At 46.7% G+C, this 20,503-nt stretch overlaps 1 protein-coding gene across 6 annotated transcripts in view; it reads right to left on the bottom strand.

The window, feature by feature from the left end:
• The window catches only part of MAML3 (mastermind like transcriptional coactivator 3), a 222,218-nt gene that overhangs the window by 152,255 nt on the left and 49,460 nt on the right, over positions 1 to 20,503 (bottom strand). The window contains exons 1-2 of one of the 6 annotated variants that reach the window (XM_040556113.1): positions 5,729 to 5,800; positions 5,361 to 5,494 (exon numbers count right to left, since the gene is read on the bottom strand). The exons of the other annotated variants lie outside the window; for them this stretch is intronic. The gene's annotated coding sequence lies outside the window, so the exon portion shown is untranslated. Of the gene's footprint in view, positions 1 to 5,360; positions 5,495 to 5,728; positions 5,801 to 20,503 lie in introns of those variants that run through there. 6 annotated transcript variants of the gene reach the window in all.

Here is a 20,503-nt window from a genome sequence, read left to right as displayed (position 1 = left end):
AAAAAGACAGCTCATTCCTTTACCTTTAGGGAACGCCTGGGAAGTCTTTCCATTAAAATGCTAATAGAACAATAAAGTTACACCAAATGTCCCCCGTTTGAGTTTGAAAGCAAATGCTTTGGTCTAATTCTGATCAGAACGCTATCTATTTTTTTCATTAAAGTTTTATTCTGATGTATTTATTACTGAGGAGCCTATGAGGAGCCGCATTATATTCAAGAATGAACTGAAATGAACTTTGAAGCAAGAAACAAAGCCCGTCTATGCAAGGGAACGAACTGCATAAGAAATTATGAGATGAGGCTTACTGCATTGCTAAGAGGTTTGTCACCGTGATAGAGCAGTATTTGGTTGGTCTTGGGGCTACCAACTGCACCTACCCGTCGGTCTACTTGATTTGGTGTATTCATTAAATAACAAAGCATCAACACTTGGCATGCACATTCATGGTGTTTCCTAGACTGGCCCGCGATTAATCTACATACTAATGCAGGAGGACACATTCCGCAATACAAACAAGCCCTGTGTCACGTCGAGTTACATGTTCCCTGGCTTTCACCAGCCTGTGGGAGGGTGCAGGCTCGCCACGACGCTAGTGCTGCCCAAAAAACGGGGCAAGAATGCTTACAGCTTCCATCAGCCTTGTCAGCCGGTAACAAACGAGGACAAAAGAAGTGCTTAGCTTCAAACTTGTCTTGCTCAAAATAGCTGCGGATCAGCACTGCCCGGTGCTTCTTTTGCTTCGCCATTGCAGCAGCCCAAAGATATAATTTGTGGGCCAGCCAGGCAGAGCCAGAGTACATGAGGAGATTTAAAGCAGATTCACTGCTCCGGCACTTTTTCCCTTAACTCCACTCAGCCCTCTTGGAGTGCTCTGGAAGAGCATCGGGTTATACGCTCTCACTAACTAAACACTTACCAAAACCGCAATCCACGTGTTTGCACGCACACAGCCACCTGATTATCAGACGGGGGCCCTCTCCTTTCTTTCCCTCTGCCCTTTCACCCATTTCCCTTTCCTCCCAGTCCCTTCAGATTACCAGCTCCTGGGGACAGAGCCCAAACTCTCCACCTGATCTCCTTTGTGACACTTTGTGAAGGCACAAGAATATAAGTTAGGGGACAAGGGGGAGGATGGCACACGTGTGCTTTCTGGTCTGTGTAAGAAAGGGAAGCCAAACCCTCCTTAATGTGTCAAATGCCCTTATTTGAGAAGTTTCTTTTTCTTCCGGTCCTCATTATAGTTTTAATGAAGCTTATTTTAAATCATTCTACTACAAACGAGCAGCAGCGTGGCACTGGGGGGCTGCAGGGCTGGACAGGACAGGACGAGGAGCGGAGAGGGGCTCGACACGGCTGCTCTGCCAGGAGGTCTGTCCTGGCTGTCCATGCCCAAGCAGTCCTCACGCTCTCCTCTTCAGCCTTTTCAATCAAAATTCCTGCAGAAGCGGCCAAAAGGAGACCAGGTGAGGGATGGCTCCGCGCCGTGCTGCCCGTCCTGCTGAGGGGCACCGGCTGGCTGCGGAGCCGAGGCGACGTCCAGAGCCCTGGTGGAAAGCCAGGGGATGCCAGGCTTGCTGCGGGTGCTGGAAATGCTGTCAGCGTTCCCAAAGCCCTGGAAGGGAATTGCACAGCGTGTCCTTCCCTTTCCCCAGAAAGCTGCCTTCTCGTTTCAAGGAAAGGCTTCAGAAACAAAAGCGCTAACTACAAAGAAAACACTTTCCATCTCAATTACTGCACAAACATTCCTTCAAAACTGTTAGAGCTACATGAAAGGAAAAATAAGCACAAGAAGAATTTGAATAATGCCCCGTGTCTAAGGGTTGCTATCTAACTGGCGCATACCCGGCAGGGTGGGAATCGCAAGGCTCCTTCAGGCACAAATCCCGCTGTCTGCTAGCACCTCGCGCTGCCTCTGTCCGCGTTTAACCCTACACACCCGCCTCACGCCAGGTCACCACGGCAAAGCGCCGCCAGCAACCCCAAACCAGCACGGGGCTCGCCTGGCTTGCAGAAGTTTCAAGGCGTTCTCAATTGTGCTTTTCAGAAAAAAAAAAATAAAAATCATTTAATAGTTTAACAAAATCCCAGCTGGCACTGACTAGACATAATCTTATAAGGGCCTTTTGTCTCTGCCTGAACTCTTGGGGTATATGGCAGTCTTTGCTGTGATAATTGGTTTGGCTGTCCATTCCACCCATCAGGTGATAGAAAACTATCAATCAGACTAAATGCAATGCGCGAGAAATCTCTTTAGCCAATTAGCTGGTAATGAGGACATTAGCCACAGTATCTTCTGCAGAGGGCACCTTAGCAATTCTGGAGGAGCCCACGGAGCTGACAGCCCTATCTGCGTGATTGATGGAGATCCTGTGGCACTACAGGAATCCTGCGCACTTGTGTAAAGTCGGGGGGGGGGGGGGAATGATCCACTTCACACTGCTAAATATTTCAAGAGCCACAGACCATTTTATATTACATTATATTACGTACACTTATTTTGTGCCTTGAAATTCTCTCTCCTGCAGCAAGGGCAGTTTTTCAGGCACTGGAATTCGCCAGACGAGAGGAATTGTATAAATTCAAGTAACCCCGAGCAGCGGTTACAGAGCGACAGACTCCTCTTAGACACAGGAGGGCAAAACCAAGCGAGCCCATTTCTTCACCTCCTTTCACCTCAAGTGTATTCTTTTGAACCTACAGAAAGAGGCTTAACTTCCAGCCTGGCAGGTCAGAAACAAACACCTGTGTAACGCGCGAGGCAAGGGGACGTCAATATTTGTTCTTCCCAGAAGGATTTTAGGGACAGGGAGTACTTTCAGCGCGAACGCACGCACGTGTGCAAGGATATATTCAGATGTGCTCTGCTCTCCGTGGGATCACACCCTGAGCCCTCCGTATCCATTGCGAAGCAAAGGCATAACCTCAGATCAGCTGGAGCATGGCACCAGCAAGGAGGGGACATGGGGACACCTGTGCACAAACTGTCCCAGCAGCCACCCCGAGCTGCTACTTGTCCTCTGAGCTCCAGGACAGCCACCGCCAAACTCCTGTGTCCCAAGCTCACCCAGCAAGTGATCTGACACCGCATTTCAAAGCCCACATCTCCGTACTGCTGCATTGCACAACAGCTTATCGATGCTACAGAAAGCGGGAAAAAAATAAAATACGGGTATCTGAATTGATTTAGTTATTTTAGTCGCACTACAGAAAATCTTTAAATTGGCACGTTGCAAGGTTGTATTCCAGATTAGCTGAATTTGAGTTAATAGCCAAATCAACTTAAACAATTTGAGCTTCCTGGTGTGCCAGAGCAGCGCTCGCAGGAGACGACTACAATGGGGCAGCTATTGATACGGCAATTTATTTACGCTCACACTTGCCTAACACAAACAAAACCCAAGCGAGCTGTGTTGGAGGGGGAAACGGAGGGGAAAGGCAGAAGAGATTAGCAGATGGTGCAGTCATGGGAAGTGACAGGGCAATCGATAAGTTCCAGGTTCAGAGGGTAAATTGAACGGGCAAAAAGTCAGCCTCAGTTTGCATACCAAAATTTCATTGGCGTAAGTCCTCTGTGCAGAAGGAAGGCCAGCAGTAACATAACCACGCTGGTGTCTAAACCTATTTTTCTTCTCTAACTACCATTCCAGACCTCAGTCCTTCCTCATACTCAAGCTTTGTTAAGCTGGAGCCTGAAACATGTGGCAAATTTCAGACGGAATGTATTAAAAAGCGCTTCGATACCATGGTGATAGGCACGTTGGGAACGGCACACAACACGACAGCTGAGACAGACAAATGGATCTGAACACAGAGAATTTTGTACAAGAGAATTAAAACAAATCTGCAAAGTTGGGGAGGGGTCTTCATGGGAATTTTACACAGAGTAAAACCTAACAGGTCTGTTATGCAAACTTGCACCTTTGGTGAGTGAGCAAGGCAAAGTAATAAGAAATATCCTCGCGCTGCATCACACAGAGATCTACATGACTTACAGCAAGAAAAGTGACCCCTCAAAATCACATGGACTTCCCTGGCAGAGCCCTACACCTCCGTTGATGTTTGCCTTGGGACAGGGCACCAGCAATGCCCTGCCAGGCAAGGGAAGGAGCCCCTGCATGGAGCCAGCCCCCACCAGGGCTGCAGGCTCAGGGAGCTACAACACCCTTGGTGGTTTGCTGAGGCTTTGCATGAGGGGCAGAAGGTGCCTCGGAGAGCAAGTCACTGAGCAGACGCACCGACGAGAATTTATCCAGAGGCCTTTTGTTCGTTTTCGTGGAACTTGCAGATCAGAACTGTTTTTCAAATGAAGTACGCTTCCCTGTGCCTTTCTGTAAGTTATTTTTTATGTAAGGGCAGTTAATCTGGTAATGTTGCAAAGGGAGGTGTGCAAAACTGGGAATTAAAACTGGATTGACAATTGTGGATTGACAATGTGTCATCTGCTAATTAAAGGTAAGTGACAGCTGTAATATTATATTTCATCGCACAATGCAAAATTATTGACTGTGGCAAGATCTTCAAAGTTTTATCACTCCTTTACGGTAGTCAGCGGGGTTAAAGAGGCAAGCACGGTATTAGCTCTGCAAAGCACTAAACAAATTTGCCAGGTACTTTCTTACAGACAGCTTCTGCAGGCTTGAAAAGGCCAGTGTCACGCTGGTCACGTTGGTGCTCAACGGCAGCACAAGAGACCCAAGTGGTTCACGCAGTACCTGGCTGCAGCACAGCCACCTCTGCTTTGAAGAACGCCCAGCAAAGCACCGCTGGCCTCTTGTGAAACCGCTGCATCACATGGACTGATTCACATTTCAGGCTTCTCTTCCTTAGCAGACAGGAGACCAGCCTGCTCCAGGTGGAGATGCCTGAGCAGAGCCACTCCAGCACCACGTGGAAATCTCAACCCTCCTGTGGCCCAGTCCACGTGTTTTATTACATTACCTACAACCTAGAGGTTACTTTATGTACTGTGACATGTTGCGGAATTCGCTCTCTGCTCATCTTTCACTGGCAGACGAAGAAAAGAGAAGCCTGAGCTCATCCTTTTAGGCTATCGGGAAGCCCTTCACTGCTACTGATCAGAGCCATCAATGAGCCGTCCATTAATGGTCACGACGTGGCTTAAACGGATCAATTTAAGGGTGAATCTTTGTGAAAGATCCCCTTTCTTAATGGCACATATGAGTTGCACAGGCTTACGCTGCACACCGGCTGCAACCACCGGCTCTGGGGGGCACCCAGCCCGTGCGGTCCGTCTGCCCACCGTTTCCCCTGGGTTTCACAGCCAGGGAAACTCGGTGGCTGCGGCACCCAAACGAGAGTCACGCTGCCTCTCATTTGCACCTTAACACAAGGGTTACCTCCTTCCCTTTCAGGCCCAGAGATAGCTGCAGTCACTCGCCTGAACTCAGCAAGCACCTCTCACCAGCCCTTTGTCACTGGCACTGTCGGCTTACAGATAAGATGTGCTCACTTCTTTGCTGTGCCTAGAGAGCTGCGATCAAGATGCAAATGTATTTAAATAGGGAGAACTTCAAATACAAGAAAAATAACCTACAAGGAGACTACACAGCAGGTTAACACTGAACGTTAAGCTACCAAGCACATGCTTTAGCTTGCCACTTGAATCACAAAAATCCTGTGCTCTATTTGTAAGCAAGTGAGCCATAACCTATTTCTTTTTTCACAAAATATGACTACAGGGTGGTCAATTCCTATAGCTACTCACCGTGAGGCTGTCTGCTCAGTGGGACTGCAACAACCTCACAAGTGCCTGCAGGGTGCTGTACAACCCCCCCCACCCCAACGAGTCATAAAGGAGAGCAGGGAAGCAAGAGTTGTTATGTGATAAACGTGTCATAATTAGCGAGGGGAAGGACGAAGCCCCGTCGGTGTTTCTCTGGCTGAGGGAGAGACGAGTCTCACAAAATATTCCGGTATCAGTGATTAGTAGAAGATTAACAGCAACGAAGACCACAGCAAAATAACTTCGCTGTGTTAACTCATTGCTTAATCACAGCTTGGAGCTCGCAGCGCACGGAAAAACATTTTTGTCTGTGTGTGCCTATAAATACATAGGAGCATCATATTCTCTTCCTTTCCCCAGGTATTGCTGCATTTATCTCCAGAACATGAATGGCTATTATGAATTATCTCCATCATCCTGTGTTCTCCCTCCCCCTTCCCGGCGAAAGGGGGGGGCAGGCGGAGGAGCAAAGAAAAGACAGCACCCTTGGATTCCCTTTCTCCAGCTTTTACCAGCCTGCGGAGGTCAGGATGCTATTGGCTCCGCTCCGTGTGCGAGCTAGAGCTGTTCACTTAGCAACAGAAAGCAGAGGAGGCAGACAGCAAAACTATCCAGCGACGCGTGCGTGCGCCCGAGCGAGACGGCGAGCGAGCAAGGTGTGCGGGATGTGCTCTGCTGCTGCCGCCGCCGCCGAGGGTCCCTGCGGGAAGCGCTGCGTGCCCCCAGGGATGGCAGCGATGGCACAGGGGCTCCGTGTCCCACCGGCTCCCACAAGCAGCTTCAGCTCCGCACGCTGCGTTTCTAATATAGGGGCTTAATTAGAGCCTCCTAACGGCAACAGGCGATCTCAATAAAACCCGGATTTAATGCGAGTTGTAAAGAGCGTCTTCTGTGCTTGAAATAATAAGGGTATAAAACGTGATGTGTTAGAAGGAAAAAAAGGACGGGATAGGAATGAAGCCATTCTAAGGTTACATGGAAAGGACAAATGAGTTGTTTACTTTCACCTCCCTTTTCTCCTAATGGCTATTAGGGAAAAAAAATCCAAAGCTTAACCAAGTCCAGTAGGACACTACCTGTAGTGTTACTCAGCCTCCTGAAGGATGAGCTTGTGTCCCAGCTACTTCTAAACAGCAGCTTTCTTCCTGAGAAGGGAAAGCAGCAGCAGAGAAAGGTGCAGACGAGAGAAATATGTATTTCACAGATCTTAGTCCCTTTATGAAACCCAAGAGACCCGTGAGCCCCTGCACTGGGAAATTACTGAGCAGAGAGATTATTTCAGGCTGCCGTTCAGAGCGATGTAGGACACTTTGTGTAGATCCATCCACTGGGAACACCCAGCCCACAGTCCTCCCATGGCACTGGGTGTTTTTTTCCTTCCTGCCTATGCTATGGAAGAGCTCTGAGCACACGCTGGGGAAAGCAGCATTCTCTTATACATAAGGCATATCTCCTTCTTCCCCATCCCATCCCCAAATAAATTAGTTCTGGAGCCAATGTAACTGACCCAGTTCTTCTTCCCAACTTTACAGCATTTCTGTTCAACTTGACTTTTAAAACTAAATTTAACTTCTTCTATGGGTGGAAGAGATCACTGTTAAGTCTTTCCAAATCTGAACACCCAACCTCTCAGATCAAAACCACTCTGCAAAGTGCCACTGTCTGCTGAAACGCAGCAGCTGAAAAGCTTCTTCAGTTTTCTACAGCTCTAAAAAGACAAGGTAAAAAAACAACTGGGAGCCTCTTGCTATTGAGAATGGGGGGCTTAAAAGCAACCAAGTATGTTGTTTTATCCTTTTCACCTCTTTTGTGTGACAATTCTATTATGTTTTCCTTATATTCAACAATACAATGGATATGTAATAAAGGAGAGGAAACGGTACTTCCTTAGATTCAATATATCCAAAATGTATATGCAATTGTTAAAGGGGAACCTATATTTTTCAAGGAACAGAACTACAACGTGAGTTGCAGGCACCGTTCTCCTTTTATTTCCTCTGTAGGACTTCACCTTGCCAGCAAAACCTAGAGCTTGCAGGAAATGGGCAGAGCTGGGACAAGCTGGCTAGCAGGACCAGCCCTTTGGTACTAGGAGAAGCAGGCTGGTGTCAAGACACAAACAAACAAGAAACAGATGTTGGAGCAGCTTACCCAGGAGGGGCACAGCCGCTGCTCCCTGCATCATGGCACGGCCAGCGCTCGCCTTCCTCTCCACACCACCCATAAAAACAAACGAGTAGCAAAGTAGTTGTTTTTCAGGGTGCCAGAAGATGTTCTGTGCGTCTAAAACTCGCTTTGTGTTGGTCTGCCATCACATGAATGCGATGACCTGCATGCAAAGGACACCTGGAGAATTATCCCTTTTCCTCAAACTCTCCTGGGGCAGTTCTCCTCCTCAGTTCTGCAGCACCACCTACACCTAGGACTGCAGCCTGTCATTGCCTCACGGATGACAGTGGTAGCTGCTGATTTCACCAGGGGTTTGCCTGGCTTGCTCTCTGCAGAACTGCTCTGGGCATGTAAGGGAAAGCTGCCCAGCTCCAGGAAAAGGAGCAGGGATCTGAGGACTGAAAAAAAAGTCTATCTGGAAGTTGGATGTACTTTTCAGAAGGTGCTTTTCAACACTTTTTGACAGGGAAGTTACTTGAAGCATTTGAATTCAGTCTTCTACTAGTGCTTAAAGAACTGACTGAGGATGTAAACTTAGGTATTAGATGCTTTGAGGATTTCTAGTGGGATACATTCATGAAGTCAAGGTCATCACTACCATCATCTCACGAGCACACAATCTGTTCAGGAGATCAATGCAGTTAACAGAGATGAAGGCACGGACCCAATAATACCTTTAGGCTTCCAACATCCCATTTTCATTTCTGCACACTGTGCTTTAGGCAGAGGAGACAACAAAAGGAGCTGAGATACTAGGGGTCCCAGCTCTGCAGCACTGGGACGCTCAGCCTGTCAGCATGTCTGAGGTCTTTTCCCTCTGCGTTTGACTCCCAAATGTATTTCAAACGTCGTGAGTCATTCTCCCCCACTGGCCTCCAGCCCTCTCTTCTACCTCTTTCAAAATAAAGAGAGGGTCTGGCTGAACATCCTGCAGGCTTTGCTCCCTCCGAACTGACTGAAGTCAGGCAGCTTGCTCAGAGAGGCACTGAGAGCCCATCTGCTGGGCCTGGGCACGGCTGGCAGAGCTCCACGCAGGCGTGCAGCAGGCGCTCCCTCGCCCACCTGCACAGGAAGCTGCAAATACCACTATCCCATGGTGCCCGCGCAGACCCAGAGGTGTCTCACAACTTCCACATGCACAGGCACCATTTAAAAGCTTGTACTTTGAGGATTGAGTTGCATGTCTGGCTCTGAATTGGCATGACCTGAGGAAGAACTGTGTCTGCTAACAGCCCACCTGTTAATTTGTACTTTAAGTTACCGGAATAAGTAGGGGGGAAGGGAGTCATTAAGTGATTTTTTTATTATTACTTTTTTTTTTTTAAACAACACAAACATCACATTTCCTATAAGCTTCAGCAATTTCACTCTAGGAGGCAAATCAATACCCTTTCTCTTTGGAGTTAAAGATTCTCATTTGGTAAGGGAGAGTAAGGGATTTGCCTTAATGAAAACAATATATACTTCTTTAGAAGAAAAACACCTTCCTTTTGTCTAGTTTCTGTTGTGTTGATAAAGCTAAGCACACTAGAGGGAAGGATTTTTCTTCATAGACAACATTTTCATAAAGAAACTTGCTCCTTTCAACACATTCAAGGAAAAACAGAAATACATGCTGAGAGCAAGAAGAAACTGCATGACAAAAGCATTTGGAAATAGCCTGGATTTCTCTGCAAAAACCCAGCTCCACAGCTTCTCTCCTTCCTGAGCAGCAATGAAGGAACTCAACTCAAGCCAACAAGATGTCACACTGAAAGAAGTGAAGTATGCATCCTCCCTCTGCATATGATTTCAGTTGTGTGGGTTTATTTGTTTGTTGTTGTTTTTTTGCCTTGTAGTTTGTGTTTGTTTTTGGTGGGGCAGGAGTAAGAACCTACCTACCAGCAGCCCCTAGTCTGGTTCATGCCCATATCATACCGCCAATATCACCTTTCTCTCTGTCTATACATAACAGCTAGCTCTAAACTCCCACCTTTCCATGCCACTCATTTTAGCAACTGTTTTCGTAAACTAAATGGAAAGGTTTACATAAAGATTTTCATAGTGTTAATAACAGGGAATTCCTAGCAGTCAAAGGAATTTCCCACTGCTTCTACAACTGAGGTCTGCTTATTACTTACGTTTTATACAGATTCTCTTCAAGCGACAGCCTGCTTTTAAAATGTCCATACTGTTTTTGATAACAGAAATTAAGCCAATACACAGAATGACTGTATTTTGCTGAAAGACACAGCTGGTAGGCAAAACATCACCATGCGATCTTGCTAACTGGCACGCCCTATACACTACCACTGAGGACTTACATACGTAAATATGACCTGGCACCAAAACAGTGCATTCTGACTTACTGCTTCTGTAATGGACCTCTTGGCTTCTTTATTTGAGCCTTTTCTCTGCCTCATTGTATCCGAACAGCTCTCTAAGTTTCAGTGGGGTCACACCCTTCTTTGGGTGTAGGTCACCAGGCCCTATGTACTCCAAAGTGTTTTACTGTGACTAATCCTCACGGCACATTCATGGCACATGTAGGGCAGAGGACCTGGAGGGATACTCCCTTTTCTCCTAGATATGAAATCCAAGGCAGCTGAGATAACTCTGCTAAATCAGACAGTATGTAAATAGCAGCGTGGCAATGAAAAGCTCCACCAGTCGACCTCTAGCCTAAAACTCATTCTAATTACACCATGATTTTTTTAATTTTATTTTTTAAAGTTACATAAATTTATCATAAAAATCCATTTGCAAACAATTCTGAACCATTTGGTAAAACTGCTGCTTTGTGTCACTCCCGTCACCGGTAACAGACCGCAAGCTGTGAAACTCGCTGCTGGTGTCAAGTGGCTCCACCAAAACCCAGACTTTTCATTTCTTTTTCAAAGCCTCAGTGGAACGATGGCTCTTATCACGGCAAGAGAATTTCACAAGGCAGAAGAATAATGGCAAAATGCTCTGTGACTGGCAGAGTGAAATCCAGTCCCACAGACAGTCAGTAAGGCAGCAACAGTAGGTGGTTATCAAGACAGTTTCATCAGACAGTCGAAGGCCATGCAAAGCTTTATAAATCACTATGAAGAGTTTACAACTGACACACCGCTGAACAGAGAGCGCTAAAGACTTTCCCTGCTCTGAAAAGCTGATTTTTGGCATCAGCCTTCCTGCGCCTTTTAGACTTTGCTTACAGGAGTGAAAGAGTAAAAGCAGACAGAACGAAATAACCCCGTCTCGAGCCCAAGAAAGCATGAATTAAAAGCCGTCTCCATGACTGAAGGAAATTATCTGTTGCTGATAATAATCCTCAGATAATAAAAGTCAGGATGTGAAACAGCCTGAGGACTGCCGGGGAGCCGGAGCAGTCAATCAGGGCCCTAGACAAGCGTGACGTCCTCTGCCACCCGAGAGGCGGCTGTGCCCACATGAGCTTGGGGCAGGCTGCCAGGGTCCTGCCCCGGTGGGAAACCAGTCACAGACCCCAGCCAGCCCCACGTCCTGGCACCCACAGCAGCAGCGTGTGGACAGACGTGCCCCAAAATCAGCTTCCAGTGGAGCAAAACGATGGCTGCTGATGGCTAACAGCTGCTAAGAGATAAAGGCTTACAAGCAGGCAGACGGGGTATCTTCCTGTGAGCCCTACATGTGATTCTCGTGACAATTAGAAGTCAAATTCCAGCAATTCAGTAGTCCCCCTTTTAAGTTTGGAAAGGCAGGCACGGACAAGGGCATCCAAAAAGAGCATTTACAACTGCACATTGCACTAGTCTAGGTCTAGCATTGCTGAGCAGCAGTTGAAACGGGGATACCTAAAACAAATAATACATACCAAAGTATGCAGAACAGCCGTATTCATAAATACAAAAAAAAAAATCAACTTTAATCCCCCCGCCCCCTACTACCTAACAGTATCATAGTCACAGCAGCTTACTGAAGGAGAAAGCTTCCTCTCCACTGTTTACAATCAAACGGAGACAACAGAGGCACAAGCAAGAAATCCACATTGCCCAGGGGTGCAGGAACTACTGATGGGCTCAAAGACCTTGCACATGTATCATTAGCTGAGAACTGCCCCAGGTATGGAGAGGACTTCACTCTCCAGCAAAAACAAAATGAAGCAAGAGGAAAAAAAAAAAATCCAGATAAGACTCTTATATCCATTTTAGCTATATGGGTAAAAACTTTTGTTTAAACTCCCCACAGAGAAATTCACTCAGTATTTTTTGTACCTATGATCAAAAACTGTTCTTCTACTTCCAACAATATACCAGATTTTTCATGCCCTGTGCAGTTTTTTTCTAAGGGGAAAAAAATGTGTGTGTGTGAGAGAGAGATATCTCATTTTAATAACCTGATTCTTGGAAAGACTGACCCTCCAGAGGAGATAATTAGCAGCCAGGCCTGTAATTCTTGTTAGCCACACAAGTACAGCTGTTAACCCTTTCTCTAAAACACCAAGATAAAGGAGAAGTATGACTGCAGTGTGGATGCTGCATGTGAGAGTCAAACAACCCAATGTTTTCTTATCAAGGTCCTGAGAACCTTCTGCATTAAGCAGAAGATGCGATGGAGGAGTTTAAAATGTCATCTGCAAATACAGATGTCCAAATAAAGAAAAAAATGCAGTAATTAAGAACAATAAAAGTTTGTAAAGTGTTTAGAAGGAGGAACGTTCTCCCCATATAACAAATCCTTAGGACAGTTTGAAAGTAAATCACGACAGATATCCACCTTAATGTGCTAATCACTTGGCACCAAGAAACAGAGCCATCCCAGCAACAAATCTGTGATTAAAACCATGAAAAATCTGAAAAAAAAAATCTGAAACAGGATTGGGAAGGCAACAAATGGCCAGAATTAAAAAAGGATTTATGGTGTCACAAGAAACGGTAATGTGTTCAAGAGAATTATTGTGAACTGCGTGCCAAACGGAACAATTTAAAGAACAGAGAGACATAACAGAAGTGTTACCGTTGTACCTAGGAAGCGGAGATTTATGGGCAGCATAGGCATCAGTGGGAGGATGTTTTGGCTGTTATAAATCACTGCCTCTTCACCATTTAAGAAGCGTTCTGGATTTCACAGTGGTCTAAAACACTCTCAGGGCCAAGGGAGCTCTGCTGATTTACATCTCTGAGGATAAGGGCGTATGATGTTGATGAAGCTTGAGCTGCTTGTGCCAGCAAAGGGCATGCTCCAGTGACTTCGGAGACGCTCTGTTAAGTCTAGGCCACTCAAGGGACTCCCTTTCCATTCCACCCTCCCCATTCCATTTGGGGATTTGGACCCTGGGACTTCCCAAATATCGAGCAGTTCATTGTCCTGCAGGAAGCCATACAACCATACCACTTACAGGGGGAAGAAATCAACAGAACCTTTTTTCCACAGTCAAACTGATCGCCACCCTCCATCGGGGTCCACATTTTGTCCAGTAAATAGAGGCTTCCAGCAAGAAGAATCATTTCCACTAGACTCGAAGGAAACAACTCTTAAAACACACTGACAAAAGTAGCAGCAAGCCAATGACACAAGCTCTTACCAATTTAACCAGGGTGTGTTTGCCCAAGGTGCCCATGGCATTTCTCCATATCCAATTTTCTACCAGAAACAAACATACTGACCCATCCTAAGTTACTCAGACGCTAGCAACTTTTTGGTCTTAACTTTTATGGACAGCTTCCTCGTCATGCAGCAGCTCCCATTAACAACTGGATGGTGAAACCATTTGTTTCCAAGTGGTTGTTTTAGATCCTGGCACCTGGTTAACCTTCAGTGACAATACTCATTCCACATGGGAGTTTTGTGGTTCATTAACAAACCTCTTTATTTGGATTCCTTTGAGGGCTAAATGTCCCTTGTAGTGCTGTTTTGCTAGCAAAGAGCATCCCTTATACACTGCTGGATCCCATCCAGAAAAAACGCACAGTGACTGAAAGCCATTGCCATCTGCTGACTGCTCAACATCCTGCGTGGATGCCAGCCTGCACCCAGCACTGGGGGAACAGGTGTCCCCGGAACAACAGCCACCACAGTTGTCACTGGCTTGTAATCCCATTTGCAGCCTTGACACTTGGTCAGCATGCTGAAAGCCCGTCCGCCTTCAGCTGATCCCTCGCAGCACGTTCGTGAGCCAGCTTCCTCGCTGCTCCCCCGCCTCGTGCCACCGAGCGCCTGGTGGCGGTGGATTCTGTTCTGGATGCTGTTCTCCCATCCCTCTGTTCTTGTTCATTTAAAAAAGATGATCAAACAGCAACAACAGAAAGGAACACCCTTGGAAATACAGTGCTGTGCAAATATACAGGGGTTAAGACTCCTCTCTCTGCCATTTCGACTCCAGAAACACGAACACTCCCCATGGAATGGGACTCCTCTGTGCAAGCAGTAGTGAAACCAGCTATTATTTATGCCCAGTAGAAAAAGCATTTGCTACCTATGACTTCAGAGAAAAAAGAAATAACAGACTCCTTCCCTAGGTTCAGCGAGTATCTAAGAAAAATAATAATTTTCTCTGAAAACAGCTAATCCAACAGTAAAGTGTTCTCGCCAACCTAAAAAAAATATCCATTTGATTAACAGGCAGATGTCAAATCAGTTAAAATAAATAATAATAATAAAGAAATACAGAATAAGGCAGGCTGTGGATTTCACTAGTCTGCAAGCTCACAAAAGTAGCCAAGTTTACAAGCATAACGAATTACCGGGACTCAGGTGAGCCACGGTAAGTAATTGTTTGTGCATTCCTAGATCATTGCAAATATGAGGTAAAGCCTCATTAACTCACAACTTTCCCACCAAGGTATAATCTAACAACACTGTACCTGGTATTTCCTAAGCGCGTGCACATAGTCATTTCACTGTTTGGCTGAGGCCAGATAATGTGCGAAGCCCCAGATTTCCCTGAGGTACAGGACCCCTGAGTGCTAATAACTAACCCCACGTCTGCAGGCAAAAGCATCCGCCATGTGAAAATCCCTCACTGGTAGCTACCATCACGCAGCGTGGCAGAGAGTTCACATGGACTCACTTTGCGGGGTGGGTGCTGGTGTTCCCCAACAATTTGGCAGCGGCAGCTGCCCAGTTTCTAACCAGTTTCGTCTGCTCTCTCAAGAGCCTGCAGAGAACAAGAGCAATGAGGAAACTACACTCCAAAACACGCGTTGGGCTCTTTGTAACCAGCAAAAGCAACCACAAATACTACAGACTTAAATCATTAACCTGCTCCACTATCAGCAAGTCAGGAACACCCCTCAGATCCTGGCAAGTTTCCAAAGCAGCCTTTTCTGCGCAAAGGATGGGCACCCAGAATCACACTTCTTTTTGGCAAGTGATCCACAATGTCTAAATATTTGCCAGCTACCATGCCAATTACTCCCTCTTCCTTTTTATTTATTTCAAACCACCACCATAAAGACTAGCTACTTTCCTTGGTCTATATAAAGTTGACCAGCCTTCCCATGCCCAGAAAAGCAAAGCCACTCTATACAATGATCATAGTGAAACCGTCTAGTTAACAAAAAAGCATTGTGAAGCTTGCCGGAGCTAAAATATGGTTACATACTAAATGCCAAGAGGAAACCAGCTTCAGAAGCACTTTGTAAGGTCTAGAAAGTGAGATTCCTAAAGTGAGTTTGGAATGACCAAAGTTAGCAATACACATACATATACTGTAGTCTCTGTGCAAACAGATGGGGCTTTGCCATGCTATTACTCCAACCGTACAAAAATGATTCTGTTTACATCATGAAAGTTAATTACACCAACACCCAACTACAGAAATAGGGTAGAATATCCACATCATTTTTTTATCCTGCGTCTGTCTGCTCATGTTAACGTATGGCTGCATGTACACACACCCATGCACACCAAGATGAAAGTTACACTGAGATAGAACATGAACAGAACAATGAGGATTTTGTCTTCTTCAATAGAGTCCTGTTATATATAGCCTTTCGGCTTAAATATAACCTTAAACACGAACATCACACACACAAAGATACGTACTTATTTATAGCTATAGCAATAGGGAGGCTGCTGAGCGAAGCAGAACATCTTTGGAAACAGTGGGTGGTGATGCTGCTAAACAGAGCCCCCACTTTTCATCTTCAGGGGCAACTCTGGTCTATGAAAGCCGTGAACTTGGGCCTGCTCTTTCTGCCCACTGTGATTTCTATGAATCACCTACCATAATCCTATCGTAGGGAGTTCCTATCTGCCCTACCCCCTCAATTGCACTTCAGGAGATTGGGTGCATTTTGGCCAGCAGAGAATTGTGGAACTGATGGAAATGGACTCTTTACACGTTGTATAAAGAAGAGCAACAGAAAGCCAGCAGCGCTGGGCATGAAGACAAGTGAAGTTCAAAGTTACCTTGCCCCACACTGAGTGGAGGTCTCCGAACTCTGCTCTCACTGTTGGAAATACTGGGGCACCATCTCTGAGCCATGGGTGCGTTACAAAACTGACCTGCTCACCCTCCTCCACTCCTTGGTATTTGTGTCACAAACTTTGCTCGTTTCATAATTCAGGGGAAGAGAACATGTTCACTACTGGAAAAGTCAGTCACTTGAAAGACTGGCGACTCAGTTATTACTCACCGAAAGCAGAGTAAGTGCTTCAGAACAGCTCACGTGTTGCTGGGCTGTACGTAGAAGCTGTGCCGTGTGTACCAGCATGGCAGTATCAGACAGAGCACAGGACATGGTCTGCCTGCAATAAAGCTACACTTGACTGGAATTGGGTACAGCTGGACAGCAAATGCAGTGTGGTGTGTGGCCTATTCAGCTCCATCTTCATCCCTCTCTTTTTTCCTCCCCTCTCTAACCTTTAGCTTGCAAAGGTCTTCAAGGAAACTTCACATACTCTGTCTTACAAGCTTTAGCAAAAACTGATTGAAGATGTTTATGTTACACACATAGTTTTCACTAGCTGGTAACCCATCACAGGTTGTGGTCTAATGTGTAAATCATGTGTCTGTAATGGTTATCTTGCATGTTATGTCATATTGCTACACATAACTGCACAGACTATCACAGGCTCCTTTTCCACATCCCCAGCCCTCTGTTGTTCCTTTTGGCTGACAGTAACTACAATAAAAATGAAGCTGCATCTGCCCATCTGCCTCCTCATAATGAAGGAGACAGGGAGGGGGAAGCAATGAAGGGTACAGGCCTGCATCTCCACTCGTTGAATGATGCAGGTGAATGGCAGCACGAGGCCTGCCACTTGCACCGGGAACACCAGCACTTCACCTACACGCACACACTGCCTTGGCTTTACCCAAGCACCTGCATCACACCAGCACTGCTAGTGTCAAGCACAGGTTTAAAACACAAAGCTGATTTCAGAGTTTAACACTACGTTAGCAAGGTTCATGTTATGAACGTGGCCCAGGCCTCCTGTGCCTACAGAGATGTGGTAAGGACAGCACACAGTGGACAGGCCGCAACGGCTGGTCCACTACGAACCACTGGCCTGTTCAGAAGTGCTGCTGCTCTCTTCTTTAAGCCCACTGCAGACATATGGGGAGGTTTGTAAAATATCACTGCTTCTGATATGTTCAGCTGATATTTGAATAACTTGTTCCATGCCCAACTGATTTGGGTGAGCTACAAACGTTTCTGCAGACAAAGCAGTGGCTCCCACTCCCTGCCCCTGGCTGGGCTGTTGGGATTTTGCACATTGAGCAGGTCGAGAGCACACTGGAGGACTGGGGCTTAAACGAAGCCAGCCCTTCCTCAGTGATTTTGGATCCATTCCAGCCTCTGCTGCTGTCAGCCCCACACAGACCCATGGTGGGGTCTGCTTCCCTCTGCCTCCTGTGTCACAGTCACTGCCCAGGACTGTGCCATGCTAGGACCTTCTGACAATTTGGGCAGAAGAGATTCAGCCTTGTTGCTCCAATGTAGCAATGCTAACGGGAGAAATATCTTGGTTGTGTCACTGAAATGCGTAGTAAGGACTTGCCAGACGTGCCAGGAAAAGACCTCTTGAACCAGACGGAATTGATGAGACGGTTTCACCTCAGGAGCAGCTGTATGCCAGACTGGAAACCTTGCATATTGCTCTGACGTAAGGATCTGTGGTGCTTTGGATACATACAGGAGAATAAAAGGGGCCCTAAACAAAGACAGCACAACAACCGTTGGCTTTTTCCACAGCAAATACAGGAAGAGGTGCTCCCACAGCCTCTGGAAGAAGCAGGGGGCCCAGAGGAGCACCCTGTGCTCCCTCAGTCTTCCCTATGACACTGGTGCTATGAGTGCGAGCCTCCCTCCAGCCCCATCCAACCCACTAAATACTAAAAACTGGATCAATTAAAACAAAACAGAATACAGAGTGAAATGGAAGCAGCAAAATGCTTGCCAGGCATCACCAGGTGTTTAATGTACATTCTGTACCTTGTCTTCAGTTTGTCTATGGCAGCCCCATTCAACAAAGCATCCTTGTTAGGATACAGTCCAAACATGTCCTTAAATGCCTACTTAAATGCTGTCGTTAATACAGATGGTTTAAATACTTTTCTGAATGAAACCCTTTAACTGTAAGCTTTCAGGACAGAAAGCATGCTTTAGTTTTGGCTTAGGCAGAATTGAAAAACCAGATAAAAGAATGCTCTTCACGGCTGCATTCGCGGCTTGCTGACAGCACACACAAAAAGGAAACATCCTCTTGCTTCCTCTAAACTTTGTGCTTTGGATGTTAAGGAAGGAGCACGCACCAGAAAACACTTACAAATCTCATCAGACAGACCCTTGAGCACATGCACAGAGAAAATCCATGGAGCTGCCACTTCTGGAGCAGAGCTACAATCATTCAACATCAGCGTCTTCACTTGGAGAACAGGAAAAGTACCACTCAATCCAGTCAGAAAGACATCAGTATGATTTCTGGCTTGCCCAGTGCTTTGGGATAGAGTTCTCTATATGCCTATACTAAAATTACCAGGGCCATTTTTTTTCCTGAGTCTCCCGGTGCTGTTCATGGCCTCCTGCTGTGGGTGGACCACCTCTTCCTGACAACAGCAACTTGTACCACCAGCCTGTGAGCTGCAGTCCTACAGAAGGCAAAGGGCTCACCACGAAGCGACTACAGATGAGACAGGAGGACTGTATGGACCCTGCAGCATGTCTGAGCCTTGCTGCCCTTAAAGGGGAGGGTGCTCAAGTCAGCAGTTCTTGAATTAGGAATTGCAGTCTCACTCCTCTTCCTTTCAATCACTTAATTAAATGGGTTGTAAAACAACAACAAACAGCACAAAGCACCCCCCCAACTGCTGCTTCCATGGCAGAAAGCGGAGCCCACATTTTGATTAGGCTGCCTCCCTCCCGGCTCTGAAGTGAGCCAACTGAAATTCATGAACGCCGCAAGGACGCGAAGGATACGTGCACATTGTACAGGCTGAAGCACAGGCAGGACTCTGATCACGGTGGCATGTTTTGTGTCATTTTAATGATGCACGGCCCTGCTAGCTTCCCCCCCTCTAAAGCTTTATGTAGGAGGCGTAATTATGTAATAAAATTCCTGTTCCTGCAGCATTCTCCCTGTACCAACACAGAAATGCAGGCTTTATTATTCTTCCCAGCTGGTAGGCACTGAATTACTGGTGTTTTAACCCTCTTTGCACTAAACCCTCAGTTTGATTTCTGACTCCCAACAGCAGGAGAAACAGCCACTGATCATTTCTGTTCTCTCTGCTTGCGAGCTTGATTCCTGGCCTTTGAGATCATTTTTATCAGCTCATAAAACACCTGCTTGCTAAGGATCCAATCTGTTTCCTGGGGAAACTTTTAGTCACTGTGGTTGAGTTGTTTCCAGGGCTGGTCTACCACAGCCTCAGGACAGAACTACTCGACCCGCTTCTCTGCATTGCCGGCACCGAGGACAGCACGCATCCTGCAGAAGGGCAAAGGCACACCCGCTGGGGACGTTATGCTGCTCTGCACATTACCAGGCCTCCTCAAAGGCGAGGCCCTGGGCTTGTGGTTGATACCAAAAGGGCAGCTTCCTTTGACATCTCAGTCTCATTCCATGAAAGAGCATGGGCCACGTGCTTGCACGGCACTCCTCCTCGCTGTGAGAAGCCTGGTTGTGAAGTGGGCTCTGCTTTTCAGTACCTGTTTGCTGATCTCAGGGGTGCAGTAGCTTTGAGAGAGCTGTTAACTGGTCCGAAATCTCACCAAAATATGATCTGGTGGCCAATCTTATTGTCTTTTCGAGAAAACAGACCGCCCTCTGTATTGTAGAGTAGGCATTCATGCACAGACAGGGTGGCCATCACCCAGAAAGAGAAGGCCTGTTACAGTCCCTGAGTTCTGTCCTTACAGCCAAAACGTTAAAAACGCTTGATAATGAAGGTTTCCGAGCCAGACGCTGCCAAGCTTATGTCTGAACAGGCAAGCGTTCACAGTTAATTATCAAATGACCCCTCGCGTGCTACTGGAACTCCCAGGGATGGTTTGGCAGGGGATTCCCAGGTCCCTGGGCAGGTGCGCGAGATCACATCTTCACATCTCCCTCTAGTGCCTAGCTCCAGAGAGCAAGGCAGCCATGGGATGGCCTGCCACAGGTGGTGGCGCTGCCCTGGAGCCCCCATCCTCATGG

Source organism: Cygnus olor, chromosome 4, assembly GCF_009769625.2.
Source record: "Cygnus olor isolate bCygOlo1 chromosome 4, bCygOlo1.pri.v2, whole genome shotgun sequence".
In the NCBI taxonomy this organism is placed as follows: Eukaryota; Metazoa; Chordata; class Aves; order Anseriformes; family Anatidae; genus Cygnus; species Cygnus olor.
Note: the sequence above shows the minus strand (reverse complement) of the source record. Positions and strands in the feature narration are given on the sequence as shown.